Consider the following 15,850-nt stretch of genomic DNA (forward strand, 5'->3'; position numbering starts at 1 on the left):
AAACAACTATTTAATCTGAAGGAAAATGTTGGTAAAAGAACCAAAAGTTGCCATCTGACCATCATTGAACTGGTTTCTGTTCTACCTACTGGAATTTCTTGAGTCACCTTTGAATAGTTTAATGGACTCAGTGGAACTGACTTATTTTAAGGCAGAGTATAAAGACTATAGCAATGGGAGTAACAGCAAAGGATTCTCTTAGTTATCCCAAATTTCTTTTCTGTCTAAAAAGCTGGATCTCGATTGTGGCATCCCACCACCTTCTACAAGACAGAAGTGTAGCCTTGTAGTTGTGGGAGATTAATGGGCAGTGCTAGCTGGGAGCAGAGAGGGGCAATAAATGATCATGACTGTCATGTGAAGTGGAAAAGATTTAAGAAAGAATCACAGAATGGTGGAGGTTGGAAGGGACCTCTGGCTATCATCTAGTCCAACCACATGGCAAAAGCAGGATCACCCAGAGCCAGTTGCCCAGGACTGTGTCCCAGTGAGTTTTGAGAATCTCCAGAGAAGGAGAATCCATCACTTTTCTGTGCATCCTGTTCCAGTGTTCTGTTGCACTCAAAGGAAACAATTTTTTTCTTCTGTTTAGGAGGAATGTTGTGGTTCTAGTTTGTGTCCTGTATCCATTGTCCTGTTACTGGACACCACTGAAAAAAGACTGGCCCCATCCTTCTTGCACCAATTCTTTATTCCAATGTTCTGTGCTTCAAATAATTCATGAAAATTGTTCTACTCAGAACTGAAAGAGATGTGGCTGTTCTTATCTGGGATATGAAAATATCTGAGTAAGGTAGAATTAGTACAGAGATTTTTATTATTTTTTTTTTCTGAAAAATGTGTATTTTTTGAACCATTTCTGCTTCTCTTATCCTGGCTTAGCAAAGTTTAAGAGGACTCTGTTTCATTAAAAACTCCCATTTTGATTACTGGGAATGAAAATCAATTAAGGGAGGAAATGCAGCTGGGATATACATATTGAAGACTTTCTAGGCAACCCAAAGGAAATCTGCCAATGCTAAATATATGTATTCTGCCTTGAGACATTTCTTCAGAGAATGGGATGTTGTCTGCTAGTCCTTTGTAATATATACACATTGAGAAAAAGCCTGAGCGCCCAGACACATAGAAAAGAATTCCCAAATTACTGTGATTTCAGAATTTCAAATTAGTGGGAAAAGAAGAGTTAGCAAAGCCTTTTGATCTTATTTCCTGAAGAAAGTGGTAGCAATGCACAGGTAGCTGCTACTAGCGAAGTTTGAGCTTTGCACTGCTCAAACCTGGGCCCTGGCTCTGCTCCAAGACTCTGCCTGAGCTGTCTTTCAGCATCTGCCACCAGATTTGCCCCTGGATGAAGTAGAAAATCAAACTGGCATGTCCTGTTTGGTTACAGGGACTTGGAATCTAATTCTTATAAAATTTCTACAGATCTAAGAAAAGGATACATGATTTAACACTGAAACATTTGCATACCTCCTCCTTTTCCCCCCTTCTCTTTCCCCCACCCTTGCATCCCAGCTTTCCGGGTGTACGTGACAAATGGCAGATTCTCTCAGATAATATTCATGTGGTACTCCAAAATAATTCTGCAGACATGGTAAAAGCTTTTAGAGACTGTAAAACTGATTATCTCTTCTGTAGTTCTTTTCATCTTCAAAGCACTTACCAACATTAACTAATTAATCCTTGCCGTGTCCCTCTGAGTTAGATATCATTGCCATTATACAGATGAAGGAATTGAAGTAAACACTTTGTGACTACCTCATCAAGACAGTTGGTGACAGGGATAGAATTAGAATGCACAAGCCTCTACTTACAGGTAGAAACACCATGCTGTTCCTCTCCTGATAAATGTACATATAGATATCAGTACCCTCACTATGGCTGAGAGTCAAGTTTCTGTTAATGAAATCTTGTTAGGAATTGCTTTGATGGGAAATTTCTTTGTAGTCAGACAATTATCTTTTTAAACCTCTCTTATGCAACCTTTTCCTGAATGGTCCTGAGTACAAGCACAAATGGTTTGTCCCAGAAACATTTTTCTTTGGATATAGCTATAGCTAATTTTAAAATGCTTCAGGTATTTACTGGAAATATTAGACTCTCCAGAAAATAAAACTGGCATTTCTTGGAGGTGCACTCAAAAATTTAAGTGAGAAATAACATTTAGGATCTGTTTCTATTCAGCTGTCTATGCTGTATTATTATTAACATGATGCTTAGGCAAGAGGAAACTGAAAAATAAGCCTCAGCCAAAGAGTCTGACTGCAATGGCAAGTTTATGGCCAGAGTGAAGTCTTAAGACTTCTAGAAGTGTGGATCACAAAAGTTTCAGGTATGGTTGAAGACTCTCCTATCTCCTAAAGGGATTTGTTTTTTAACCATCTCTGAGGCTGATGAGCCTCATGAAGGCTCATGAAGTATTTGCCATTCGAGGAAACATTTGCTGTGAGAACACCTGTTGAGCTCTCTGTGAGGAGCAAATACAGGCACTGGGAAGCAGGTGTTGCAATGGCTGGTGCCATGACTTTTGCTCTTTCTGGTTGCCAGCTATTGAGTATGATGGCTGGGGCTATAGGTGGTTCCCACCAGAGTGGGTGGATCACTTTGCTTTTCTGTTGAGTATAGAAGGCTGCTCTGGGAAGGAGGGTGGAGTAGGGCTCAGGTGCTGTCCGTAAATAGTGTTTAAAGTTCAGCAGACATGCTCTTAAAAAATATAAGAAGTATAAAATTAATATTTAACCAGATTACTACATTTTATCTGCCACATTAATTTTTCATTCATTTATGAAAATGCTGTTGATGGATGTAATATTGACAGGATGTGTTGGTTTGGTTTGGTTGTTGGTTGATTTTAATATCTTCTGGTAAATGGAAACTTATCTTCTGTGTGAACATGAGCCATCTTATAAGCCATATTGGGCAAGTGCTCTAATAAGATGATAATTATTAGGGCTTGATGCATTAATATTTTATGTTGTTCATAACTCAGCTTTAAGAGATTAATAATGGAGATGTGAGGGGAATGCTGTCTTAAGTGTTTATGATTATGTTAACATTAAGAAATACTGTAGGAAAGGAAATTACTTTCAGGTAGTTAGGCTTTTTGTTTGTAGAGAGTCCTCTGAAGAAAATATCTTCCCATTTTCTTTCAATAATTCTTAAGAAGTTCTGCTGAAATTAAGTGATAGGAGCAACTCTCCTTGACTACAACTCCCTGTGAGCCTATTGCCACTGTACTGAAAGAATCAGAATTTGGAGGAAGTATTTAATTATAATTTCAGTGTGAGCATGTGTAGTAAGGAGCAAAAAAAGCATTCATTCATTGTGGAAATGAGCATACAGGAGAGTGGAGTTCTGTAAAACTCTTCAAGTATTTGTGGGCATGGCAAAATCATTCTGATTGCAGAGTTTTTTCCTGTCTCTTTTGCTTTGTTTTGGTTTTGTTTGTTTGGGGTTTTTATCTTAAGCAATTGCCAATTATCCTCCAGAAGTCACAGAAGTGCTTTTTATAGGAGATGAGAATTCTTTGAGGTGTATTAGAAACCAAAATGTCTTTTAATAGTGGTGTTGTGTCACTGTGACACTGTTGGTTGAATGAAAATATGGGTTTCATATTTTTATACTGTGTTTCTGTCTGGCCCTGTTTTGTCGCAGTGTATGTATCTATGCAGTCTTCACTTGACTCTCTTCTTCACTGTTCAATTTTTCCTCTCTACCCCTTCCTTTCATATCTTTATCATATTGTTTAATCAGAACCTGAACCCAGCAACAGCTGAGTTGAGCTTTTAAGACCATGAAATGAGATAGAAGTAACACAAGTTCACCTATGCAGGATTCTTACTACCACCATACCATGAGCTTGATCAAACTTGCAAATACATGTGTGTTTTTGTCCTGCTTTTAAGTGCCTGCATCCATACTGTTAATACTCATACCTAATGTGTGAAACACACGACTGTTTATCACAGCCCAGCAGGCAGGATACAGATATTTTCAAACAGCACTACTGTATCCTTATCTCAATAGTGCTAATATTATCCACTGTCAAAACAGGCATGATATATTGAAGTCTGTAAGCGTTACAGGATCTCTGCATATTCTTGAATTTAGCCTGCAGCAAGCCTGTCATCCATGGTGATCTTGATGTTGCAGCTGATGTTGCAAGAAGCAGCAGCTCAAAAATATTGTCAGAGCCTTCGTCCAGACCTGAAAGCAGTGTAGCCTCTACTGGCCTCAGAACTGAGACACGTTGGTTAAGCCAAACTGCCTGCTTTTCCACAATTACTACCTTTTCTTTATATTCTGGTAGTACTCCCCTTTTATGTTTGTAATCCTCTGCCTGATAGAGATGGGGCTGAGGTTGTAGCCATAAGCTAGCTGGAATCCTAGTTAGAGGCCAAACTCACCTAATTGTAAAGCTTAACAGTAGCTAATAAAATAGGTTCTGATCCACCAAAGTCTGAGTTTTGGGTGAAGTTTATTTCCTTTATTTTTGCTGACTGAATTAAACCTAACACCATAATGCAGGGAAAGGACGGGTCCAATACTGCAAACCATGTCCTGGTTCGTGGGGGTTTTTCACAATGTTTGCATACTGCAGCCATCAATTACACCACAATTGTGTGGATACCATCTCTGTGATGTAATGACTTCCCAATATCTGTCTTTAAATGATAAATAAAAAGAACATGCCACTTTCCTGATGCTTATATGGCAAAGCTTATTGCTACCTGAACCTATTCTTAGTTCCTTGGACAGATGGGAAGGTGGCAGAAGGAAGATGAAACATCCATGTTACAGTCTTTTCTAACCAATCTTCTTCTAGTTGTGTAATTTGGTTATATTTGGAGTCTTGTTCAACCTCCCTGAAATAAATCTGCCTAAAATTCAAAGGGGAAAAGTGGCTTTATGAGGTTAATCTCAGGATTTTACAGCAGAGTTTAGATCAAATCAAAACCCTTGGCTATTGGTGAACCACAGGTTCTTCTTGATCATGTAAGTCCTTCCATCACCCACTCCAGCATGGCACTTTTGAAATGTGGAAATCTGTCACTTCTGAGATAAACCCACTAATCCACTTCTCTCCTTGGCACATTCTCTGTTCAGTGGACAGATTTCTTATATGGATATTTTCTATCACTTTTGCCAGTGCTACCTCTGTCATAAGCTGATGGCTTTAACTAGTGATTTTCTGTTTTTCAGATTCAACGGAGGAATCCAAATATATCTCTGTGAAGTGTTTTTGGAGTTTATCCCCTGCTGAAAGTCTCCTCTAAGGTAATAGTTACGAATGACAGCAGGCATGTTGTAAACAAAATTTCTGAAAATTGTTTCTTGCCCATCCTAAGAGATTGGGAATTCTGCACTCTGCATAATTCCTCTCAGCACTAGCAGCAGACTCTCAGTCTTGCTGGATAAATAGCCATACAAGTCTTTGTTCTGGTTATTTTGGATGAAATTTTTGAAATCATAATTCCACTTTCCATGCTGTTGTCCAAATTTTGCACTTTCATACCTCTGCTTGTGCTATTTTTATCTTTTCTGCAGTTATCTGATCTCGGTATCCTGCTTGAATTTTTCTTGTTGTCCTCTCTGAGAATTCAACTTGACAAGTGTCTTCAACTCTTCTTACTCTTCTTGCCACATCAACTCAACTATTTAATTTCCTACTCTGTTAAGAATATTTTTGGTGTTCATTGTGTGTATAGTCATGCTAATGAGCTTGTGCGCTTTATCTCTGAACTAATACTCAGTGTAGTTACAGTGCTGTTTGTAGGGAAGCTCATTGCCTGTCTGAACTTTCAAAGGGTTTCCAGTCTAATGATTACTGCTCAGTTCTCTGGTGGAATGTTTGTATGTCCAAATACTCACAATTGTGTCTGTGTGTATACATTTGTATATACATTTATATATGCCCAAACTGCATCTGAGCAAGCAGGTACAGGCTACAGTCATGAAAAGTATTGAGTCTCTTCAGCCTGGAGAAGAGAAGGTTCCTGGGAGATCTTATAGTGACCTTCCAGCACCTAAAGGGGGCTACAGAAGGGCTGGGGAGGGACTTTTGACAAGGGCTTGTAGTGATAGGATGAGGGGTAATGGCTTTGAGCTGTAAGAGGAGAGATTCAGACTGGATAAATTCTTTCCAGTGAGGGTGGTGAAGAGCTGGAACAAGTTGCCCAGGGAGGTTGCAGATCCCCCTGCCCTGGAGGCGTTGAAGGCCGGGCTGGGTGAGGCTTTGAGCAACCTGGTCTACGGTCCCTGCCCATAGCAGGGACGGTTGGAACTAGATGATCCTTGAGGTCCCTTCCAGCTCAAACCATTCTATGTATACACACCTGCAGTATTCATTACCACACTTTATATAAATATGTGTATGTCTAAATCACTGAGTGAGATTCTGCTTTTGAGAAGAGAGGATGTTGTGATGACTTTAAGATCATTATAATCTATTGGTTTGCTTCTTGAGTGTGTTGATAGTTTTGTGCTTGACAGATTAAACAACATCTTTTGTGTTTTGTATTATAGCATGAGCAGTAATCACGGTGAGTTTAGATTCCTACTGACATTCTTGCAGCAGTCTGCTTCTCCCTTATGTGGCTGCTTTTATGAGGAAGTATTTGGGAAAATATAACTAGGTATGTTGTTCACAGTGCCTTGGCTTCTTGTTGAAAATTAAAGACGTAGGACATAATCATGAGTCTTTTCAAGTGCTTGTATTGATTACTATTACTGTGTTGTTTAAATTAGGATGCAGCTAGATTGTAAATTGCTAGCCATATATCACTGGTTCGTAGTTCACTGTTGTAAGGAATTATTGAGGAGGGTTTTCTCTGTTCTTCTGTGGTACCCTAGCACTTAAAAACCCCATTCTCTAGGTGTTTAATGGTGTGTTTTACAATATGGTTCTTTTTTGCAGGAAAAAAGATCTCGTCAGCAGAATATATGGCACATATAAATAGGTGATGTGAGGGGTTGTATCTTTCTATAGCTTCCCTTTGCACTTTAAAGAAAGACATTCACTTGAAGACTTATAGCATAAGGATGCTGCTTCCATGATTTCGCTCTTTGTTTGTGTTTGGGGAGACAAGTTTGGTAGTTACACTTCCTTATACACACGCATTATGTAGAACTGCCAGATGAAAAATGTGCAGCCTGTATATGGCACAGGCAGGCAAAACACTGTGTTGGAGGGCTGGAAAGTTGAGACAGTGATTATTCTAGAAAACTTGGTAGTAGTCAACTTAGAGCAAATTACTCTGGTTGTCAGGGAGATGGTATGGAGAAACACAGAGTTACACCAATTGGCAATTGAAAAAGATAATCCTTCTCTGTCAACTGACTTCTTTCTGTCCCCCAGTCATCTTTGCCTAGTGACTACCAAGCCTCTGGAATTTGTTATGCTAATACAGCATAACTCCTGAGCAAATTGTTGGATCTGATCTGTCACTTTCTTAGCAGTGACACCTGAAAGGTTATTGGGCTTTAAGCAGGTATCAGATATTCAAGTGCAGTTTTTATCTATGAACCCAGATTTTATGCATACATTAATTATTCAGCACTGGAAACTAGGGGAAAACAACAACTTGAAATTTGACATTTTGTATTGTAGGTCATGCCTTAAATTGTATTCATGACATTAATTCCTTCAAGTCCTTAAATGAATTGGTGAGTTTGCTCAAGAGGACAACAATTTGGAATAAATAGTTGTACAAACAGTTTTCAAATAGCTGTTTTAAAAGGAAGTGAATGCAATCCAGAGGGTACACCCCAAATAAGTGGATTAGAATATATAGTAGTGATCCATGGGGTACTTTTGCACCCTGGATATTGACTAGGTGTGTCAGTGCAGCTCTGGTGAGATGGTAAATACACTTCAGGAAAATGTAAGGTAAATTCCACCAACTTTTCCTGAGATTCAGGTAACTGAAAAGCTCCTGATTTATTCAAATTTCCTACCTTTCTTCTGCATGGGGATACTTTATTTGCATATTTAATATCCCCAGATCTAATCATCTTGGTTTGGAACCAATACCTTAGTTTCAATCCCAGAGTTATTTTTGTGGTCCACAACCAACCTTGGAGCACAAGTGAGGAAGGGAATGGGTAGATGGATTCTTTTGTCTCTAGAAGTTTCCGCTACTGCTGTCTCGCTTTGCTGCCTTGTATAATGCATCAAAGAACACTTCAGAAAGTTGCATATTTATGGCATTGCTTTAAAATTGAAACTATATTGTTTGGAAGCAGTTGTACAATAGAAGAAAATTTAAATACGAATGCAAATACCGAAGTCAGTATCTGGAGGGATTGTGAACCAGGATTTTGCTAGTCATTAGGCATAAGCAAAGCTGCTATAATGGTTGGTGTCCTGTGAAAACACTGGTTGGGAAGAATAAAGAATCACTGAAGTAATTCTGACTTCTCAGTGGCAATCAATATTTACTCATTAGTGGTGTTGGGACTCTTCGGGTTTTTTTGGTTTTGCAGGGGTTTGTCACAGCTTTATTGTAATGTTCAGCTAACAGCACTTCAGTTCTGTGGTAAAGCATCTGGTTGTATTTTCTCCTCAAAGCTGCTGCTTTTATTTCACACACACACACACCCCCCACCATGTATATAAGCCTTTGGGAAAATATCTTGGTTCTGTTTGACTCCTGCATGCATACTACCATTGGAGGAGGGCATCCACTTTCAAGAATTTTGATGAGAATACTTCACAGCCGGCTACAAATATTTATAACCTTGAGGTTGCCTTTGAGCCTAAATCCGCTTTCAATTTCCATTACTGGGAAAAAAAGAAAAAAAAAAAAACACAAAAAAAACCCCACCACCAGCACATTTTATCATTTCCAGAATATAGCAAACTCAGGCGGGTGCAGTTGTATTGAGGCTTCTATTAGTAATTATAGCTAACTTATTAGCATACATTGTGGCTGGCCTTCCAGAATGTCTGTTTATATGGAATTCATCAGCTACTGGATTAGTTTCCTGAAGTTTTACATTGACCATTGCACGAGGGTTGATACAGTCACAGTATTGTTTATTAGAAAATTGTGAATTATGTGTAAACTCTCTTCCTTTCTTACACAAGAGAGTGTGAATCCTAAGATATGTATTTTATGTTATACTGAATGTTAGATACAATTTTGTATTTGTTGTTTGGGTGGGGTTTTTTGTTTTGGTATGATTTTTTGGGGTTTTTTGGTGTGTGTTTCAGGATGACAATATGCCTTGAAATTCTCAAATGTGATTCTTAGCAGGAGTGTTTTGGGACCTCTGTAACCTCACTTGCACTGTCCATGTTAAATGCATCAAACAGTTCTGAGTGAATTAGGCAGGAAATTTTTGAAAGTGTGTCAGTGTGAATCTGTCATAAAAAAGACCTTCATCCACTCAATTTCTAGACTCATTTTGCTACTGTGATCTTGAAGAAAACCTTGTATGCATTAAAAGTAATGTATCTATTTTGACAAATAACTTAATGTCATTTTAATTCATTCTTTATCTGTGCATATTTATTGAAAACTTAAATGCAAACTGAAACTGAGGAACTAAGTGATCAGTGCCATCAATTTCTTAGGTATTTCTGTTTTTTAAATTGTTTTCCTTTTTGCTTTTTTTTTGTTGTTGTTCTTTCTCTTTTTAGTGTGTGTGTGTGTGTGTGTTTGTTTTGTGGGGGTTTTGTCCAACAAGTGTCTTCTGTGCTCTAATTTCATGCAAATTCAATTGATCCCCAAGATTCTCTTATTTACATTTTGGTAAAAAACCAAACAAAAAGGGATAAATCTTTCCTCTATGCAGTTGGCATCATTCCTAGGACTGCAAAGTGAAAAGCAGACAAGGGAGTTAGTATTATGCACACACATGTAAATTAATTGCAAGTTTCTTACTGAGGATAGAAAGGCATAGAAGAAAAGATTGATCTCTACTGACTCTAGTTCCTGCTCACCAGAAGCAGGCAAACTGTCGGTGTGATAGCAACTTGCAGACAGAATAGAATATTCTCCTTTTGGAGAAGGTTATCAGTCATGTCTGAATCTCTGTTTTGGGATTAGACAGCTATTGTTCTATTTGTTTTACCACTTAGCATGGTCTAGAATTGGTTCTTTCTTTAGTAATATATGACTTGAATTTGTGTTTGTGTTGTGCTTTTTAAAAATTCCTGCAGTTTGGCTATTGAATGCTGTCAGATACTCCTTTTGTAAATGTTAATTGAAGGCCAGGGGGGAAACTTGTGGTTTTTTCTTTAGCTGCCTTATGTTCCTGTTCCTCTGATAGTAAACAACACAAAAGGAATCCAGCTTGATGTTTTAACTTCCCCATATGATTAACCTTTTCATCAGATAAGTGCAGTGAAAATCTAAATGAAATAGTTGTTCTTCTCCCCAGTATAGTGTCCTATATTTAATGCCAAATCCATTCTTGTGCCAACATCTTTAACAAAATTGAAAGGTGGGGCTGCCAGTGTAGCTGTGGATTTAACACTGATAATAGCTTTTGCCATTTTGCCAGTGGACTACTTATGAAAGTTACTGCAGACTAGAATCTCTCTGATACCTGTGACAAAGTCTGCAATGGTTATTCTAAAAAGTACTCCATCAAGACACAGTGATGTTGTGTGAATTTGGAGCCTCCAAACTGTTTAATTCTCTCCCTGCATTGTCTTCTGGTGCAATAGTGCTTCAGTTGTGAGCACTTTGCATACAGTGTGCATGTGCATTCACAAACATGCACGTGTACAGAAGGGCATGGCCATGTGGATTTCTAAATTCAGCCATCAGTTTTCCAGTACCAGGAGAGTACATCTGTGTTAAAGAAGCAGGGGGAACACCCTACTATAATATTTAATATTATTTACATATTAGTTCTTCTTTTATACAAAGCTGGAAGTTTTCTCTAGTGACATTTAAGTATTCAGATAAAATTCTCTTTGTATGTAAAAACCTCTTCAGTTTCTTCACTTTGTAGGATAAACTCCACCTTGTAATTCTTTGCTCCAAAATCTCCTACACATAGCTTAGCTGCAACGTTGGTCATACCTCATCTTCTGTAGGGGTTGTTTACACAACCAGCTTACTCATTTACCTATTTATAAATATGGTTTGTGCAAATGATGAAATAAATATTTGTTCCATTTATAGTACTACTATTTCTATTTGCATTAGTGAAATAATTAATGCATAAATAACCTTCTGATGACACAGAATAAACTTTAGATTTGCAGAATTTCAGATTAATACCCTATAGTCAGTACAGGCTGATGTTTATTTTAGATGTCTAAAAACTATAGATTATTGCTGCTGGATAATAAAGAATGAAGAAGTGGCATATGACTGATACTCATGTGTACAGGTTATTATACTGCCAGTGAAAGAAACTGCTAGAAACAAGGAAATACACCCCAGAGATATAGCATATTCACTTTTTTGATGAAGATCTTGCAATTTATCCATTATTCAAGAGACACTGTATTGCAGTGCACTGGGTCTTTGAGAGACAGCTCATCATAATCTCTGGGGCTGTGACCTAACAGATTAAACAGTGAGTTTGTATGTCAGTGCAATTCTGTCTAGAGGACAAAACATTTTATTTAGGGTCCAGATTGATAGGATTAAAGCTTTAAATTGATTTACTTTACAGACACAAATTTACTATAAATTGTTTTTCATTAAACCAGCCACTGGATTGTTAAAGGAATTATTTTAGGACAGATGAGTCCATTTAAATCAAGAGCAAAAGCTCAGATCCCCAGAATTTATTAGTAAACTCAGTCCCTGCAAATTTTTTTGCTGAAAAGCAATATGATCTTTATTTTATGTTTATTTTAACTTGAAGACTATTTAGAAGAGCTGGAGGCATATAATTCTGTCTCTTTGTTCCTTTTCAACACTGAACAAACTTGGAATGTTACAAGGTAGCCAAATAATCAGGAATTCAAATAACAGATAAAATGAAGGGATGATGTCTGTTTTCTTTAACACTTCTCAAAAAATAGCATTAATAAATAGTATCTATTATTTGTGGTCCCTTGATTTGTTGTAGCTACACAACTCTCAAAGAATGAACAGAGAAATATGCTCTGAGGGCATATATGCTTTTCACAAATGCAATTCTTCACTCTAAGAATATCACGTAAATGTTGAAATAAACAGTTTACAGTGAGAGCCTTTTTGTTGTCTTCCCCCTTCCCTGTAATGCTCAGCAGGTGTTTGAATGTGATTTTTTTTCCACTTCAAACTATCAGTGTGAAGGAATACCAATAAACGTGTTAGTTTTAGATAATCCAAAATTCCCTTTGCTCAGCTTCTTAGTTTACAGTTATCTGTGTGAGTTAGAAATCTATTACCCTGTGCTCATCTTCCACCCAAATCTGTTCACCAAGCATTAAAACTCATCAGTGAGATGGAATAATGCCATTTAATTAGTCTTTGATATACAGTTAAATTAGGTCTTAATAAGGGGTAGTGCATCTAAAATCAATTATCTCGCTCTTCTTAATAAGAGCAAGTAATTAGTAGGTAAATCGCCACAGTTCCCCTTTTATCCTACAGATTTTACAGTCTTGTGGAGGAGATTAGGTTGAGAAAATTACTCCCCAATAGCTCAGAGAAATTTTAGGGAATACCTCAGAAAATGCCTTGCCAATCAAACTGTGGTACAGAAAAGAAACAACAACAACAATAATGACAATAAAAAAATAAAATCTCATCAAAATTGCTTGATTTCTGGATAGTTTTACCTGAATTCTTTGTTAGATCACCTCCTGATAAAAGCAAATGGTAACTAGATATTGACCTTCCTGCAGCTATCTGTAAATGTACAGTGAGTGTCTGTCCTAGGGTTCATTTCCACACAGTTGTCAATTAAGCAAAATATGTGGTTTATCATGGAAAATTGTGCAGCTGCAAACAAAGAATACCTTATGGGCCTTAAATACACTCTTTAGAAAATAGGGCTTTATGTGGAGAATGACTTCCTTTTACATGGAGAATCAGAATCCCCAAAAGGAAAATGATTGCCACGCTGTATGAAAGAAGAGCACAATGGACATAGAAGTCGTCAACATTTATTCAGAGGTAGCAGAATTGTTCCATGTTTTAAGGACATAGATATTTCATTTAAGATTTTTTTGTTCTTCTTCTTTAAATGGAAGGTTCTCCCATTTTTTACACTTGTATTTCCAGTACCACAAACTGCTGGACAAAGCTTGTGAGTACAAGGAGAGTATTAGGAAGGGTGCTCAGGATATCTTTACAAGTTGCACTGATTTCTAAATGCTGCTGACTTTGACAGCCCCTTATTTCATCCAGTCATATAGCCTAGTATACCATATATTGCCATATCTTTGTCAAATTTGACCACACCGTGTTGAGTTTTGGTTGTCACAAGATGGTGTCATCCTTTTTCATTGGATAGTCTTGAGGTTTGGTTTGTGGTGGGTTTTGTTGGTTGGGTGGTTTTTTGTTGGTTGGTTGGTTTGGTTGGGGTTTTTTAATCATGGTCAAATGTTTGATGGGAACTCAAGGACATGCTTGTTGATTAATCAACGAATGGGGAGGCTTTTTTTTCATTCTTTTTCTGCTACTACTACATCCTGCATATTCTAGTCCCTTCACACTAAACTCCCTTGCCAAGCATGTCAGAGAGATTTTATAACTGTGAAAATGTGATGTTATTGCTTCAGTTTCCCTTATGCTTGTTGCAGTTTTTCTAGACACTTTCTAGTGTTAGTCATTAATGACAACACAGTGCCCCCATTTAGAGAGTCTGAGGTTGCCGTCTGTTCTTTGTTTTTCCTCCCTGCTGCATTACTCATGCTTTTTGTGGAAGGAAACATTTCGAAGACAGCCATTCCTCCCTGAGGAAATGATGCATTCTTTGATATCTATTCACAATTCAAATGCTTCTCCCAGTAATTCAGTTCATGATCTTAACAGTACCAGAAGGCTGTGAGAAGCAGTCTGCCTGTTTGACTTTTAACTGGTCTGGGACAGGCAATTTTAGAAGTGAATATCTGAGTCTCCAGACAGCAATGCTCACATCAGTCTGCTCTGATAATATATCAGTGGTCTTTTTGTTGGTGGTTTCTTAAGCAGCAGAGAAAACCAAAGGTGCCATCCAGTTTCCTTGCATGTTCTGTAGCTGTACAGAACCAGTGCAGAATCTTCAGATTTCCCAATTTAGTGCAGACACCAGTAGCTGTGCTTTCTACACCTGCTCAAAATGAATCACCAACTTGCTGAATGTTTAGAGTAAATGCCTGTGATGGGCAGGGAAACCAACAAAAATCTAGTGATGTCAGTACTTTGGGCTTGCCCTCACTGCCTCAGATGTATTCTCAAGCTTCTAGTTCTCTAGCTTTTCTGACCCTCTCCTAAAGATGGGGAGAAAATTTTAGTAGTCCACAATCCATGCTCACTGCAGTTTAAGCATCTATGTTAAACCTGCTTCTGCCAATAACTTCACATATAACTGGACCAAAAGAAATTCAACTAATTGTATGGCTTCCTAATCGTTCTTTTTATACATGTGGGTATTAAGTTTCTGGATAGACATTAGTGGCAAGTTGTAATCTATTTTTAAAGCATATACATTATTTATTTTTCTTAATTGAATCTGGAATGGTGAATTAGACAAACTTGTAATTAGTAATGAAACACGGGGGGCCATTGGACAAAACCCATCAGGCGTGCTCCAAGCATTCTTGTTTGTATATTCAATTTCACATGCATGTAATTTCTTTTAAAAATACACCTTTCTGTTAAAAAAAATAAGCACAGTTGGAGAATGTAAAATATCAGGAATCCTAATGCTGATCTCTTCAGATTTTAGATCTGCTTCATAATAGTGACTAAAAGGTCATCATCTCCCAGTCTCCCTTTTGCCCAGCTGTACATCTTACATGAAATCCAAGTTGGAATCCAATGGGGTCACTACAGCTTAGCTGGGTTTTGGAAACAGCTGTGCCCCAATGACCCCAAAGAAACTTTGTATTTTAATATTTTTTGACTTGCAACACTAGATTTGGATTGAAGTGTTGCCCTAATAAGAGCTAACAAGCTACTTAAGAGGTAACAGAAGGTCATTTTACCAAGAAAAGACGAATATTGGTTACTGATTTTTTGGTTTGGGTTTGTTTGGGGTTGGGGTTTTTTTTTCATTTTTTTTAATGTAATCCTGACAAAATTATCACGCCAGTTTTGTGTTCTATTCCACATATCTCTTTGACTTTCACAGTTTGCAGTGGACCTCTGTGATGGGACAAGGGGTGATGGGAATAAACTACAGCACAGAAGGCTCCACCTCAACATGAGGAGGAACTTCTTCTCTGTGAGGTCACAGAGCACTGGAACAGGCTGCCCAGAGAGGCGGTGGAGTCTCCTTCTCTGGAGACCTTCAAGACTCATCCAGATGTGTTCCTGTCTGACCAGTGTTAGATCCTGTGGTTCTGCTCTGGCAGGGGGTTTGATGATCTTCAAAGGTCCCTTCCAACCCGTAACATCCTATGACTTGGTTCAGGTAGGAATCTGTGTTGCAAAATATTGACACGTTCATAGCATGTGAGTAGGTTAAATGAAGTTCACTTTTCTTTCATGAAGGACGGCTGAAGAGAAATGAAAACTACCTTTGTCTTCTTGTCTACTCCCTGTTGCAGTATCCCTTATCCCTGTTAAAGTCCCTGATGGACCCAGATCAAATCACCAAACAGGACAAAATTTGATCCACGGATGCCCTTTTACTTTATTCTTCCTCTGACAGTGTTTATTGTGTGATCCACAGTTGAGATGAGTTCTTTTCAGCAATATCCATCAATTATATTTATAGATCATTGGTGTGTGTTTTATTTAGA

The sequence above is a fragment of the Dryobates pubescens genome, chromosome 16, assembly GCF_014839835.1.
Source record: "Dryobates pubescens isolate bDryPub1 chromosome 16, bDryPub1.pri, whole genome shotgun sequence".
NCBI classification, from domain to species: domain Eukaryota; kingdom Metazoa; phylum Chordata; class Aves; order Piciformes; family Picidae; genus Dryobates; species Dryobates pubescens.